This window comes from Ipomoea nil, unplaced genomic scaffold (genome assembly GCF_001879475.1).
Source record: "Ipomoea nil cultivar Tokyo-kokei standard unplaced genomic scaffold, Asagao_1.1 scaffold0542, whole genome shotgun sequence".
Lineage (NCBI taxonomy): Eukaryota > Viridiplantae > Streptophyta > Magnoliopsida > Solanales > Convolvulaceae > Ipomoea > Ipomoea nil.
In genome coordinates this window covers 595565-610663 of record NW_017616970.1, presented here as the reverse complement: position 1 = coordinate 610663, position 15099 = coordinate 595565, and the positions used below count along the sequence as shown (strand labels likewise).

At 30.5% G+C, this 15099-nt stretch overlaps 1 protein-coding gene and 1 non-coding gene across 2 annotated transcripts in view; both read right to left on the bottom strand.

Annotated features, from left to right (window-relative positions):
* LOC109174182 overlaps nucleotides 1-15099 on the bottom strand; it is a 41708-nt gene that overhangs the window by 18312 nt on the left and 8297 nt on the right. The gene's annotated exons all lie outside the window — the stretch shown is intronic.
* On the bottom strand, nucleotides 11405-11485 carry TRNAL-AAG. Its single transcript has one exon. It is a non-coding gene; the product is annotated as a tRNA-Leu (tRNA).

Here is a 15099-nt window from a genome sequence, read left to right as displayed (position 1 = left end):
CTCCATTTTTAATACTCTCAAGAGATATATTAATAGTTAATGCATATGGCCCTTTGTGATGTGTATGATATGTACATCCATATCCTGAGCAAGAAAATATCTATACATATATTGATGTGATGGATGTTATTAGACCTATATATGCAACTGGCTAGAATTTTCTGAAAACAATCTTCATGGAATATAATTGAGCTAAAATGGGTGATTACCTCTATGGTTTTCTTTTACTATGGTTATTGTTCATCGATGATACTAATCATTTGCTATAGGCCATAGATGTAGAGATTTATCTCATATCTTAAATCTTAAACATAGCATTGCCCAGAAGGTGAATTCATAGCACTAATTATATGATAATAGCACTTGGACAATTTCTATGGCTAATGTCAAATTGACGTAATTCTGATTTGGAAGTCAATGATTATTTGTCCAAATTCATGCATATTGATGGTGCTAGTTTTTATCATAAAATTATATGGCATGAGTCTTGAATCTTGAATATCTCAAATCTGAGTATCAAAACAAAATAATAGTGCATATTTTCAATGTAGTTTTGCCCAGAAGGCAAACACTTAGAGCACTAATATTTTTTTTGACACCTTTTGGTCTAAACCATCGGTTATGAATATTTGATCTAAAAGGATCTATAGACCCTAAGTCAATCCCTGAAGGATAGTTGGTGTATGCAGGTCTCATGGTCATTGTACTCCAGTACATAAAATATTATACTAAGTATTTTCAATGTTTTTTATAAGAAACCAAAAACATAGTTTTTTTTTGTGGGAATATACTCTCTGAGTTTTTTTAAATCTTTCCTACCTGACAAAGTATTTGATCATTACCGGGCTACTTTCTAATAAGGTCTGGAAGACCTCAAATGAGATTGATCTTTAAGGTGCCTAATGGCTCATGAACAGAGTTTGCAATTTCTATTTCTAATGCTATGGTACTCTCCAAAAGTCAAAATTGACTCACTTCATGCTGGTTTGCCTGAAGCAAACAAATTGTGAATTTTTTTTTACACAGCAATTACTTCTTGAAAATTCTGATCGGCGCAGTTTGAAAATTAAATTCGTGAAAAATACTTCTTGAACTCCTTTTGGCATGAAATTTTTTCTGGAGAACCTAGACTCGTGATATTTGATGTCTGTAAAAAATATTTTGTTAAAAATATGCTTTGGTTATTCCAGAAAAATTTGCAAAGTTTTGGCAGTGTGCTGCCAATTATTTTTCTGCCTGGAGCAATGTTGTGAAAAATTTAAGAAAAAATAATTCCACACCTTGGATTGACATGAAAATTTTTATGTACGTTCTAGACTTATTGAACTACATATCTGCCAAATTTTGTGTCAAAATGTGTTACCGTTTCCCCCCAGAAAATTCTGCAATCCAGGTCAAAATTCTGAAAATTTTCTGCCGTTTTCAGCTTGTATATCTTGCTATTTTGTGATGTTTTCATGCTGATATGAAACTATGAAATAAAATGAGAGCTTGCTTGGAAAAGTGCTATTTTTGAATCCTCGAAATAGGAATGAATGGGCCCGGCAGCGAACATGTGCTCATTGTTTTTCGGCGAACGGTACTTCTCTCATTTTTCTAATTTATGAATTAAGAAACAATATCTCTTGTCATGTCATGCCTTGTGTGTACCAAACATGATACTCTTTATTTAATGGATGTGCATGACTCAATTGAGAGTTTGGTGTCCAAGACATAAGGGACAATTATATCACATGTTGCATGTGCTTCTCTTTAATTGACAACATTTAGCATATAATCTCTTGATTATGTTCACATAAGAGATTTTGTTATTTATCTTGTTGGCAATTTATGATTTGCTATAGGCCATAGCTATTGAAATTCATCACACAACTTATTAGTGAGGCAATAGCATGAATTCTCAATATGGTTAGGTTGCATCTGTCGTTGCTAAACCTTAGCTTGCATGTGATAACAATTAAAGGCTATGACATGTTTACATTGCTAGTTTCTGCTATAGAAACTCTTTGACATGAGATTTGGGCATATGATATTTAAGTTTATAGCCCGCATTTTTCTATATTTATTTGCCCAGAAGGTAGATTAAGGACTTTAATTCTATGAGTCACTCTTTAGTATGAACCTTGACGATAAATTCTTGACCAAAAATGGTCCACCTATCCCATCAATCCCTGAAGGATTGCTTGACGTTACTATGAGTCAAGTTCTTTTTACCCAAGTCTAACTCAATGCATATCACAAATCAATCCATCAAGGATTGCTATACCCCCTCTTTCACCTAGTACGTGGTTTCAGAAGTAGCATTTCCCTATCTGCGTTATTTTATTTGCGCAGTCTATTTTATATCACCACCACAACGTACCTCTAAAAGGGCTATCAAAGAAACCTCCGTCTATTGAATAAATATCGAAAGCCCATGATAGGGGATCAATGCATATAATTGGGTACGTTGACTGCATTCCTAATAAAGATTGTTTCTCGGCATTAGGGGGAGATAATATGCTACTCCGTAGCTTTTAATGGAATGCCAAGAAATTTCATAAGAATAAAAACATCTTCATTATTTAAATCCATGTACTAGTTAAATTGAACTGGAAGTTCAAAAGATAATCTATTTGCGATTTTAGCAAAAAAATCTGCCAAATACATCTATTGATCATAATGATCATAAAAGAAGTGACTAGGTCCTATATCCTTGGACCAAACATATCTATCGATACTCCTCTACACTAGAAGTGTAGGAGATCTATCGGTGAAAGAGATATAGATCGTAATACTAGATCTAGTAAAGAAATATTGTCACTCTTGAAATAGCTTGAATAATTGTCCTGCAGACATTCGTCCAGATGACGAAAAACCCTGGTAAGACTTATGGGTGCACCAAACAAACGTAATACTAGGGATGCGGAACGACCAGATCAAAATATCTTTGGGAAATGTTTAGAATCTGGTTGTTTTAGAAACTGCCATTACTTTTACAAATATGGGAGTTTTACAAAAAATGTTATAGTTGTCGACAACACAATTGCCATTACAAATTGCTCGTTATATGATAATCTGGATCCAGAGTTAGGCACCAGAAGTGCCATGACTATTTAATATATAAAGGAGCAATTAAGGCATAGCTCGACTCGCTAAAATGAATAAATTCTCTTTATAACAATACACCATTTGAGCGTTAACCCTGAAGGTTACAAATAGGTTACAATACACCATTTGAGCGTTAACCCTGAAGGTTACAAATAGGTGTGTGCATGAAAGAGAAATAAGAATAATGAGGTGATGAAGCGAGTTTGTAGCCTATGGGTTCACGCAGAGACCCTTAATTGATTTTAATCAAATATACTCTCCCACGGTAAATTGCATTAAGTTCCGCTACATAATACAATTGGCAGAATAACAAATTTAGATATGCAGTTAAATTTATTTTGAGAAATCCTGGATGGATTCATAATTCTCGAAATGAGAATTTATTTAAGTATTATTATGTGTCATTATTTACTCTTTAAAGGGTTGCGAATGGAGTTAATATCCTCATTGAAGGAATAATATGTACCATTGTGTGCTCGATAAAGGGTTGATAATGAACTTATTTATTATTTATTATCTCAGTCAAGATTGATGGTGTAAACATCAATGAAATATATAAAGAGCTTGATAATGTCAGTTCATGTTTAAAGACTGAGACTTAAATAAAAAGCTTGTGAAAGCTATAAATATTATCTCGACTTGAAGATCGAGTTTTTCTTTGAAGATTTTTTTTATATATACACCAGTCAGCTTACATCTAAAAATGTTTTTTCACATGTCTATATGCATATAAGTGTCATGTTTTTATCAAACTAAAGGTTGCCTAATAATCTCTTGAAGCAGATAAGGAACCTTTTTGGACTCGAAGTCCCTTACTTCATTATCGTTGGAGCACCATTATAGAACCAGAAGTTCTATAATCGCAACATATTTGCGATGAAATTGCTAGCAAAATCTAGTGCTCCCCCTACAAATGGAGTACTTGAATAATGATTAACATATCCTCCGGTATCTTCGAGATACAAAGACATGACATTTATGTAAGAAACCATGATATGGTTTTAATAGGCTACTTGGGTATTGGCTGTTTTGTTTGATCCCCGCAATACCAAGTCCAAACTGGTTATACAATGAATTTCTCTAAATGTTCAAAATGAGGACAATAACACTTGTGTTGCACGAATGTTATATGAGCTATAGAAGAGCCATAAGATTATTGTACACTACTCTAGTGACAATCCAGAAGATTTGTCCAATCCATCCCTTCAAATTTTGAAATATATGTAGAACTTGAAGATTGTTATCTTCAGGGGGAGATGGGAAGTACATTTACTCGAATCAATCCGGAAGATTGAACGTAAAATCCTGAAGATTAAGTCATAAAACACTAACAGTTGCGCACTATTTGCAACACAACGGGAAGTACATTTACTTGAATCAATCCGGAAGAGTGAACGTAAAATCCTGAAGATTAAGTTATAAAAGACTAACGGTTGCGCATTATTTGCAACACATAAATGCATAAATATCATGTACTCTTTTCCTCACTAGTTTTCTCCCATTGGGTTTTCTAGTGTGGTTTTTAACGAGGCATGAGTATGATATATGAATGTAAACGGGGAAAAGTTACAAAATAATTGCTTAAATGGACAAACCCCAAAATCCTGAAGATTATGCAGTTTGCGCCCTGAATGCTTATGGTTGTACTCTTTTTCCCTTAACTAAGTTTTTCCCACAGGGTTTTCTTAAGTTAAGGTTTTTAATGAGGCGACCAAATACAATATATGTTTTTACATATATCATGTACTCTTTTCTTCAACTAGGTTTTTCTCACGTGGTTTTCCTAGTGAAGTTTTTAACGAGGCATGAATATATATATACTCTTTTGTCTAGGTTTTTCCCACAGGGTTTTCCTAGCAAGTATTTATCAAAGCAAGATTGTGGACAAATAATGTCCAAGGGGGAGTGTTATAAACAAATCATCATGGTGGACATTATTATCCAATTGTAACCGTTGTAACAATTATTCACATTTATGTGTATTCATTATTCATTATTACCTTTATGTTGTATATAGAGATATATATTGTTGTAATGGTAAATGGTGAATGGAGATCAGTCTTCCCTCTCTAGTCTCTGTCTAATTTACTTTTAACAATCATATTGTAATTATATTAAAAGGCTGAAAATAATAATATTTTTTTATTGAGAGTGGGATTTGAACCCAAGCCCTTTTGGACCAGAACCTTAATCTGGCGCCTTAGACTAACTAAGCCACCTCAACTCATTGATAGTTATTCATATGTAGCTAAGAGGCAATAAAGTTAGGCCCTAACGGGAACTAAAAAATGTTGGTGTAATTGTTTGTTGAAATTAATTGTTCACATTATTTTTATATTATAATTTTTTCTTATTTTCCCTATTTACGCACTACTTTCCATCTATTTAAACTTCAGTAACGGAATTTTCTGTTAACTATTTATTATTCTTATGTTACTCATTGATTTTCATAAGAGAAGTCTTAGGTTCGAATCCCATCCCAATCAAAACTGACATAATTTTTAAACATATATTATGAATATGTTAGAGTGAATTAAAAAATACAATATAAAATATAACATGAACTTTGGTCAATAAATTGGAATTACACATTGGACATTGATGAAACGGTACACCTAATTTATAGTATATATTCAACGTAGATGAAAAACAAAGCCTATTATCATTGTCTTTTTGGGGAAGGAGGATTTGGTTCTGGTTTTTAAGGTGCACCATGCCAAGACGCTAAAATTGCAGTGATGCACACCAGGGGACTAGATGAAATCAAGAATTCATTTATGGCGGCTGTGGCAACCAAAGGAAGCATGGATCACGCCAATTAATAGGGTTTTGTGTTGCAAAAATTATGCTTCTGTCCTATCGAGTGAGGGTCTTTTCTTCTAAAACTACTATTGCACCAGTTAATTTTATCAAAAATTATGCATCATAGTTATGCATTATTCAAATATTTACTTTTTGAAAAATTTGATAATCTTAAGTTCATATACGGAAGGATAACAATAGATATTTTAATAAATTATGAAACCCTAATTTAAAAATACACATTGGGCATTGGACAATTCGCACAATGCGCGTGTGGTAACTAGTTCTTATATTAATAATATAGATGAATGAAATTTAATTTTTAGTATATTGATTTATTATTAATGAACACCAATTTTAGGGAAAAATTATATTATAGATTACATTTTTAATTTTAAAAAATAAAGGTATAGGTAAATTCTAATATTGATTAATATTAGGGCAAAAATGTATAACATTTTTAAATTTAATTATTAATGGTGAAAATTCTATTAAGATAAGTTGTATGGGGAAAAAAGGTTTTAAAAATCATATCATATTGTAATTATATATTAAAATAAAGGCTGAAAATAATAACATTTTATTGTTGAGTGTGGGATTTGAACCCACGCCCTTTCGGAACAAAACCTTAATCTGGCACCTTAGACTAACTCAGCCATCTCAACTCCTTGTTAATTATTCATATGTAGCTAAGAGGCAATAAAGTTCGGCCCTAACGGGAACTAAAAAACGTTGGTGTAATTGTTTGTTGAAATTAATTGTTCACATTATTTTTATTTTATTATTTTTTCTTATTTTCCCTACTTACCCTCTGCTTTTCATCTATTTAAACTTCAGTAACGGAATTTTCCGTTAACTATTTATTATTCTTATGTTACTCATTGATTTTCATAAGAGAAGTCTTAGGTTCGAATCCCATCCCAATCAAAACTGACAAAATTGTTAAACATATACTATGAATATGTTAGAGTGAATTAAAAAATACAATATAAAATATAACATGAACTTTGGTCAATTAATTAAAATTACGCATTAGACATTGATGAAACGGTACACATAATTTACAGTATATATTCAACACAGATGATAAACAATGCCTATTATCATTGTCTTTTTGGGGAAAGAGGATTTGGTTCTGTTTTTAAGGTGCACCGTGCCAAGACGCTAAAATTTTCAGAGATGCACACCCGGGGACTAGATGAAATCAAGAATTCATTTATGGCGGCTGTGGCAACCAAAGGAAGCATGGATCATGCCAATTAATAGGGTTTTGTGTTGCAAAAATAATGCTTCTGTACTATCGAGTGAGGGTCTTTTCCTCTAAATCAGCTATTGCACAAGTTAATTTTATCAAAAATTATGCATCATAGTTACGCATTATTCAAGTATTTACTTTTTTGAAAAATTTGATAATCTTAAGTTGATATACGCAAGGATACCGATAGATATTTTAAGAAATTATGAAACCCTAATTTAAAAATACACATTGGACATTGGACAATTCGCACAATGCGCGTGTGGTAACTAGTTCTTATTAATAATATAGATGAATGAAATTTAATTTTTAGTATATTGATTTATTATTAATGAACACCAATTTTAGGGAAAAATTATATTATAGATTACATTTTTAATTTTAAAAAATAAAGGTGCAGGAAAATTATAATATTGACTAATATTAGTGCAAACATGTATAACATTTTTAATTTTAAAAATTACAGGTGAAAATTCAATTAAGATAAGTTGTATGGGGAAAAAAGGTTTTAAAAATCATATCATATTGTAATTATATTAAAAGGCTGAAAATAATAACATTTTTTTGTTGAGAGTGCGATTTGAACCCACACCCTTTCAAACCAGAACCTTCATCTAGCGCCTTAGACCAACTCGGCCATGTCAACTCATTGCTAGTTTTTCATATGTAGCTAAGAGCCAATAAAGTTAGGACCTAACGGGAACTAAAAAACGTTGGTGTCATTTTTTGTTGAAATTAATTGTTCACATTATTTTTATTTTATTATTTTTTCTTATTTTCCCTACTTACCCTCTGCTTTCCATCTATTTAAACTTCAGTAACGGAATTTTCCGTTAACTATTTATTATTCTTATATTACTCATTGATTTTCATAAGAGAAGTCTTAGGTTCGAATTTCATCCCAATCAAAACTGACATAATTGTTAAACATATACTATGAATATGTTAGAGTGAATTAAAAAATATAATATAAAATATAACATGAACTTTGGTCAATTAATTAGATGTACGCATTGGACATTGATGAAACGGTACACCTAATTTACAATGTATATTCAAAACTGATGATAAACAATGCCTATTATCATTGTCTTTTTGGGGAAGGAGGATTTGGTTGTGTTTTTTAAGGTGCACTGTGCCAAGATGCTAAAATTGCGATGATGCACACCAGGGGACTAGATGAAATCAAGAATTCATTTATGGCGGCTGTGGCAACCAAAGGAAGCATGGGTCACGCCAATTAATAGGGTTTTGTGTTGCTAAAAATATGCTTCTGTACTATCCAGTGTGGGTCTTTTCTTCTAAAACTGCTATTGCACCAGTTAATTTTATCAAAAATTATGCATCATAGTTATGCATTATTCTAATATTTACTTTTTTGAAAAATTTGATAATCTTAAGTTGATATATGCAAGGATACCGATAGATATTTTAATAAATTATGAAACCCTAATTTAAAAATACACATTGGACATTGGACAATTCGCACAATGCGCTTGTGGTAACTAGTTCTTATTAATAATATAGATGAATGAAATTTAATTTTTAGTATATTGATTTATTATTAATGAACACCAATTTTAGGGAAAAATTATATTATAGATTACATTTTTAATTTTAAAAAATAAAGGTGCAGGAAAATTATAATATTAATTAATATTAGTGCAAACATGTATAACATTTTTAATTTTAAAAATTACAGGTGAAAATTCAATTAAGATAAGTTGTATGGGGAAAAAAATGTTTTAAAAATCATATCATATTGTAATTATATTAAAAGGCTGAAAATAATAACATTTTTTTTGTTGAGAGTGGGATTTGAACCCACGCCCTTTCGGACTAGAACCTTAATCTGGCGCCTTAGACCAACTCGAACATCTCAACTCGTTGCTAGTTTTTCATATGTAGCTAAGAGCCAATAAAGTTAGGCCCTAACGGGAACTAAAAAATGTTGGTGTCATTGTTTGTTGAAATAAATTGTTCACATTATTTTTATTTTATTATATTTTCTTATTTTCCCTACTTACCCTCTACTTTCCATCTATTTAAACTTCAGTAACGGAATTTTCCGTTAACTATTTATTATTCTTATGTTACTCATTGATTTTCATAAGAGAAGTCTTAGGTTCGAATCTCATCCCAATCAAAACTGACATAATTGTTAAACATATACTATGAATATGTTAGAGTGAATTAAAAAATACAATATAAAATATAACATGAACTTTGGTCAATTAATTAGAATTACGCATTGGACATTGATGAAACGGTACACCTAATTTACAATATATATTCAACACAGATGATAAACAATACCTATTATCATTGTCTTTTTGGGGAAGGAGGATTTGGTTGTGTTTTTTAAGGTGCACCGTGCCAAGACGCTAAAATTGCAGTGATGCACACCAGGGGACTAGATGAAATCAAGAATTCATTTATGGCCGCTGTGGCAACCAAAGGAAGCATGGATCACGCCAATTAATAGGGTTTTGTGTTGCAAAAAATATACTTCTGTACTATCTAGTGAGTGTCTTTTCTTCTAAAACTGCTATTGCACCAGTTAATTTTATCAAAAATTATGCATTATTCAAATATTTACTTTTTTGAAAAATTTGATAATCTTAAGTTGATATACGCAAGGATAACGATAGATATTTTAATAAACTATGAAACCCTAATTTAAAAATACACATTGGGCATTGGACAATTCGCACAATGTGCGTGTGGTAACTAGTTCTTATTAATATAATAGATGAATGAAATTTAATTTGTAGTATATTGATTTATTATTAATGAACACCAATTTTAAGGAAAAATTATATTATAGATTACATTTTTAGTTTTAAAAAATAAAGGTGCAGGAATATTACAATATTGATTTATATTAGGGCAAACATGTATAACATTTTTAATTTTAAAAATTACAGGTGAAAATTCTATTAAGATAAGTTGTATGGGTAAAAAAGGTTTTAAAAATCATATCATATTGTAATTATATTAAAAGGCTGAAAAATAATAACATTTTTTTGTTGAGAGTGTGATTTGAACCCACGCCCTTTCGGACCAAAACCTTAATCTGGCGCGTTAGACCAACTCGGCCATCTCAACTCGTTGCTAGTTTTTCATATGTAGCTAAGAGCCAATAAATTTCGGCCCTAACGGGAACTAAAAAACGCTGGTGTAATTGTTTGTTGAATAATTGTTCACATTATTTTTATTTTATTATTTTTTCTTATTTTCCCTACTTACCCTCTGTTTTCCACCTATTTAAACTTCAGTAACGGAATTTTCCGTTAACTATATATTATTCTTATATTACTCATTGATTTTCATAAGAGAAGTCTTAGGATCGAATCTCATCCCAATCAAAACTGACATAATTGTTAAACATATACTTTGAATATGTTAGAGTGAATTAAAAAATACAATATAAAATATAACATGTTGGTCAATTAATTAGAATTACGCATTGGACACTGATGAAACGGTACACCTAATATACAATATATATTCAACACAGATGATAAACAATGCCTATTATCATTGTCTTTTTGGGGAAGGAGGATTTGGTTGTGTTTTTTAAGGTGCACCGTGCCAAGACGCTAAAATTGCAATGATGCACACCAGGGGACTAGATGAAATCAAGAATTCATTTATGGCGGCTGTGCCAACCAAAGGAAGCATGGGTCACGCCAATTAATATGGTTTTGTGTTGCAAAAAATATGCTTCTGTACTATCCAGTGAGGGTCTTTTCTTCTAAAACTTCTATTGCACCAGTTAATTTTATCAAAAATTATGCATCATAGTTATGCATTATTCTAATATTTACTTTTTTGAAAAATTTGATAATCTTAAGTTGATATACGCAAGGATACCGATAGATATTTTAATAAATTATGAAACCCTAATTTAAAAATACACATTGGGCATTGGACAATTCGCACAATGCGAGTGTGGTAACTAGTTCTTATTAATAATATAGATGAATGAAATTTAATTTTTAGTATATTCATTTATTATTAATGAACACCAATTTTAGGGAAAAATTATATTATAGATTACATTTTTAAATTTAAAAAATAAAGGTGCAGGAAAATTATAATATTGATTAATATTAGTGCAAACATGTATAACATTTTTAATATTAAAAATTACAGGTGAAAATTCAATTAAGATAAGTTGTATGGGGAAAAAAGGTTTTAAAAATCATATCATATTGTAATTATATTAAAAGGCTGAAAATAATAACATTTTTTTGTTGAAGGTGGGATTTGAACCCACGCCCTTTTGGACCAGAACCTTAATCTAGCGCCTTAGACCAACTCGGCCATCTCAACTCGTTGCTACTTTTTCATATGTAGCTAAGAGCAAATAAAGTTAGGCCCTAACGGGAACTAAAAAACGTTGGTGTCATTGTTTGTTGAAATTAATTGTTCACATTATTTTGATTTTATTATTTTTTCTTATTTTCCCTACTTACCCTCTGCTTTCCATCAATTTAAACTTCAGTAACGGAATTTTCGGTTAACTATTTATTATTCTTATGTTACTCATTGATTTTCATAAAAGAAGTCTTAGGTTCGAATCCCATCCCAATCAAAACTGACATAATTTTTAAACATATACCATGAATATGTTAGAGTGAATTAAAAAATACAATATAAAATATAACATGAACTTTGGTCAATTAATTAGAATTACGCATTCGACATTGATGAAACGGTACACCTAATTTATAGTATATATTCAACGCAGATGATAAACAAAGCCTATTATCATTGTCTTTTTGGGGAAGGAGGATTTGGTTGTGTTTTTTAAGGTGCACTGTGCCAAGACGCTAAAATTGCAGTGATGCACACCAGGGGACTAGATGAAATCAAGAATTCATTTATGGCGGCTGTGGCAACCAAAGGAAGCATGGATCACGTCAATTAATAGGGTTTTGTGTTGCAAAAATTATGCTTCTGTACTATCTAGTGAGGGTCTTTTCTTCTAAAACTACTATTGCACCAGTTAATTTTATCAAAAATTATGCATCATAGTTATGCATTATTCAAATATTTACTTTTTTGAAAAATTTGATAATCTTAAGTTGATATACGCAAGGATACCGATAGATATTTTAATAAATTATGAAACCCTAATTTAAAAATACACATTGGGCATTGGACAATTCGCACAATGCGCGTGTGGTAACTAGTTCTTATATTAATAATATAGATGAATGAAATTTAATTTTTAGTATATTGATTTATTATTAATGAACACCAATTTTAGGGAAAAATTATATTATAGATTACATTTTTAATTTTAAAAAATAAAGGTGCAGGAAAATTATAATATTGATTAATATTAGTGCAAACATGTATAACATTTTTAATTTTAAAAATTACAGGTGAAAATTCAATTAAGATAAGTTGTATGGGGAAAAAAGGTTTTAAAAATCATATCATATTGTAATTATATTAAAAGGCTGAAAATAATAACATTTTTTTGTTGAGAGTGGGATTTGAACCCACGCCCTTTCGGACCAAAACCTTAATCTGGCACCTTAGACTAACTCAGCCATCTCAACTCCTTGTTAATTATTCATATGTAGCTAAGAGGCAATAAAGTTCGGCCCTAACGGGAACTAAAAAACGTTGGTGTAATTGTTTGTTGAAATTAATTGTTCACATTATTTTTATTTTATTATTTTTTCTTATTTTCCCTACTTACCCTCTGCTTTTCATCTATTTAAACTTCAGTAACGGAATTTTCCGTTAACTATTTATTATTCTTATGTTACTCATTGATTTTCATAAGAGAAGTCTTAGGTTCGAATCCCATCCCAATCAAAACTGACAAAATTGTTAAACATATACTATGAATATGTTAGAGTGAATTAAAAAATACAATATAAAATATAACATGAACTTTGGTCAATTAATTAAAATTACGCATTAGACATTGATGAAACGGTACACATAATTTACAGTATATATTCAACACAGATGATAAACAATGCCTATTATCATTGTCTTTTTGGGGAAAGAGGATTTGGTTCTGTTTTTAAGGTGCACCGTGCCAAGACGCTAAAATTTTCAGAGATGCACACCCGGGGACTAGATGAAATCAAGAATTCATTTATGGCGGCTGTGGCAACCAAAGGAAGCATGGATCATGCCAATTAATAGGGTTTTGTGTTGCAAAAATAATGCTTCTGTACTATCGAGTGAGGGTCTTTTCCTCTAAAACAGCTATTGCACAAGTTAATTTTATCAAAAATTATGCATCATAGTTACGCATTATTCAAGTATTTACTTTTTTGAAAAATTTGATAATCTTAAGTTGATATACGCAAGGATACCGATAGATATTTTAAGAAATTATGAAACCCTAATTTAAAAATACACATTGGACATTGGACAATTCGCACAATGCGCGTGTGGTAACTAGTTCTTATTAATAATATAGATGAATGAAATTTAATTTTTAGTATATTGATTTATTATTAATGAACACCAATTTTAGGGAAAAATTATATTATAGATTACATTTTTAATTTTAAAAAATAAAGGTGCAGGAAAATTATAATATTGACTAATATTAGTGCAAACATGTATAACATTTTTAATTTTAAAAATTACAGGTGAAAATTCAATTAAGATAAGTTGTATGGGGAAAAAAGGTTTTAAAAATCATATCATATTGTAATTATATTAAAAGGCTGAAAATAATAACATTTTTTTGTTGAGAGTGCGATTTGAACCCACACCCTTTCAAACCAGAACCTTAATCTGGCGCCTTAGACCAACTCGGCCATGTCAACTCATTGCTAGTTTTTCATATGTAGCTAAGAGCCAATAAAGATAGGACCTAACGGGAACTAAAAAACGTTGGTGTCATTTTTTGTTGAAATTAATTGTTCACATTATTTTTATTTTATTATTTTTTCTTATTTTCCCTACTTACCCTCTGCTTTCCATCTATTTAAACTTCAGTAACGGAATTTTCCGTTAACTATTTATTATTCTTATATTACTCATTGATTTTCATAAGAGAAGTCTTAGGTTCGAATTTCATCCCAATCAAAACTGACATAATTGTTAAACATATACTATGAATATGTTAGAGTGAATTAAAAAATATAATATAAAATATAACATGAACTTTGGTCAATTAATTAGATGTACGCATTGGACATTGATGAAACGGTACACCTAATTTACAATGTATATTCAAAACTGATGATAAACAATGCCTATTATCATTGTCTTTTTGGGGAAGGAGGATTTGGTTGTGTTTTTTAAGGTGCACCGTGCCAAGATGCTAAAATTGCGATGATGCACACCAGGGGACTAGATGAAATCAAGAATTCATTTATGGCGGCTGTGGCAACCAAAGGAAGCATGGGTCACGCCAATTAATAGGGTTTTGTGTTGCTAAAAATATGCTTCTGTACTATCCAGTGTGGGTCTTTTCTTCTAAAACTGCTATTGCACCAGTTAATTTTATCAAAAATTATGCATCATAGTTATGCATTATTCTAATATTTACTTTTTTGAAAAATTTGATAATCTTAAGTTGATATATGCAAGGATACCGATAGATATTTTAATAAATTATGAAACCCTAATTTAAAAATACACATTGGGCATTGGACAATTCGCACAATGCGCGTGTGGTAACTAGTTCTTATATTAATAATATAGATGAATGAAATTTAATTTTTAGTATATTGATTTATTATTAATGAACACCAATTTTAGGGAAAAATTATATTATAGATTACATTTTTAATTTTAAAAAATAAAGGTGCAGGAAAATTATAATATTGACTAATATTAGTGCAAACATGTATAACATTTTTAATTTTAAAAATTACAGGTGAAAATTAAATTAAGATAAGTTGTATGGGGAAAAAAGGTTTTAAAAATCATATCATATTGTAATTATATTAAAAGGCTGA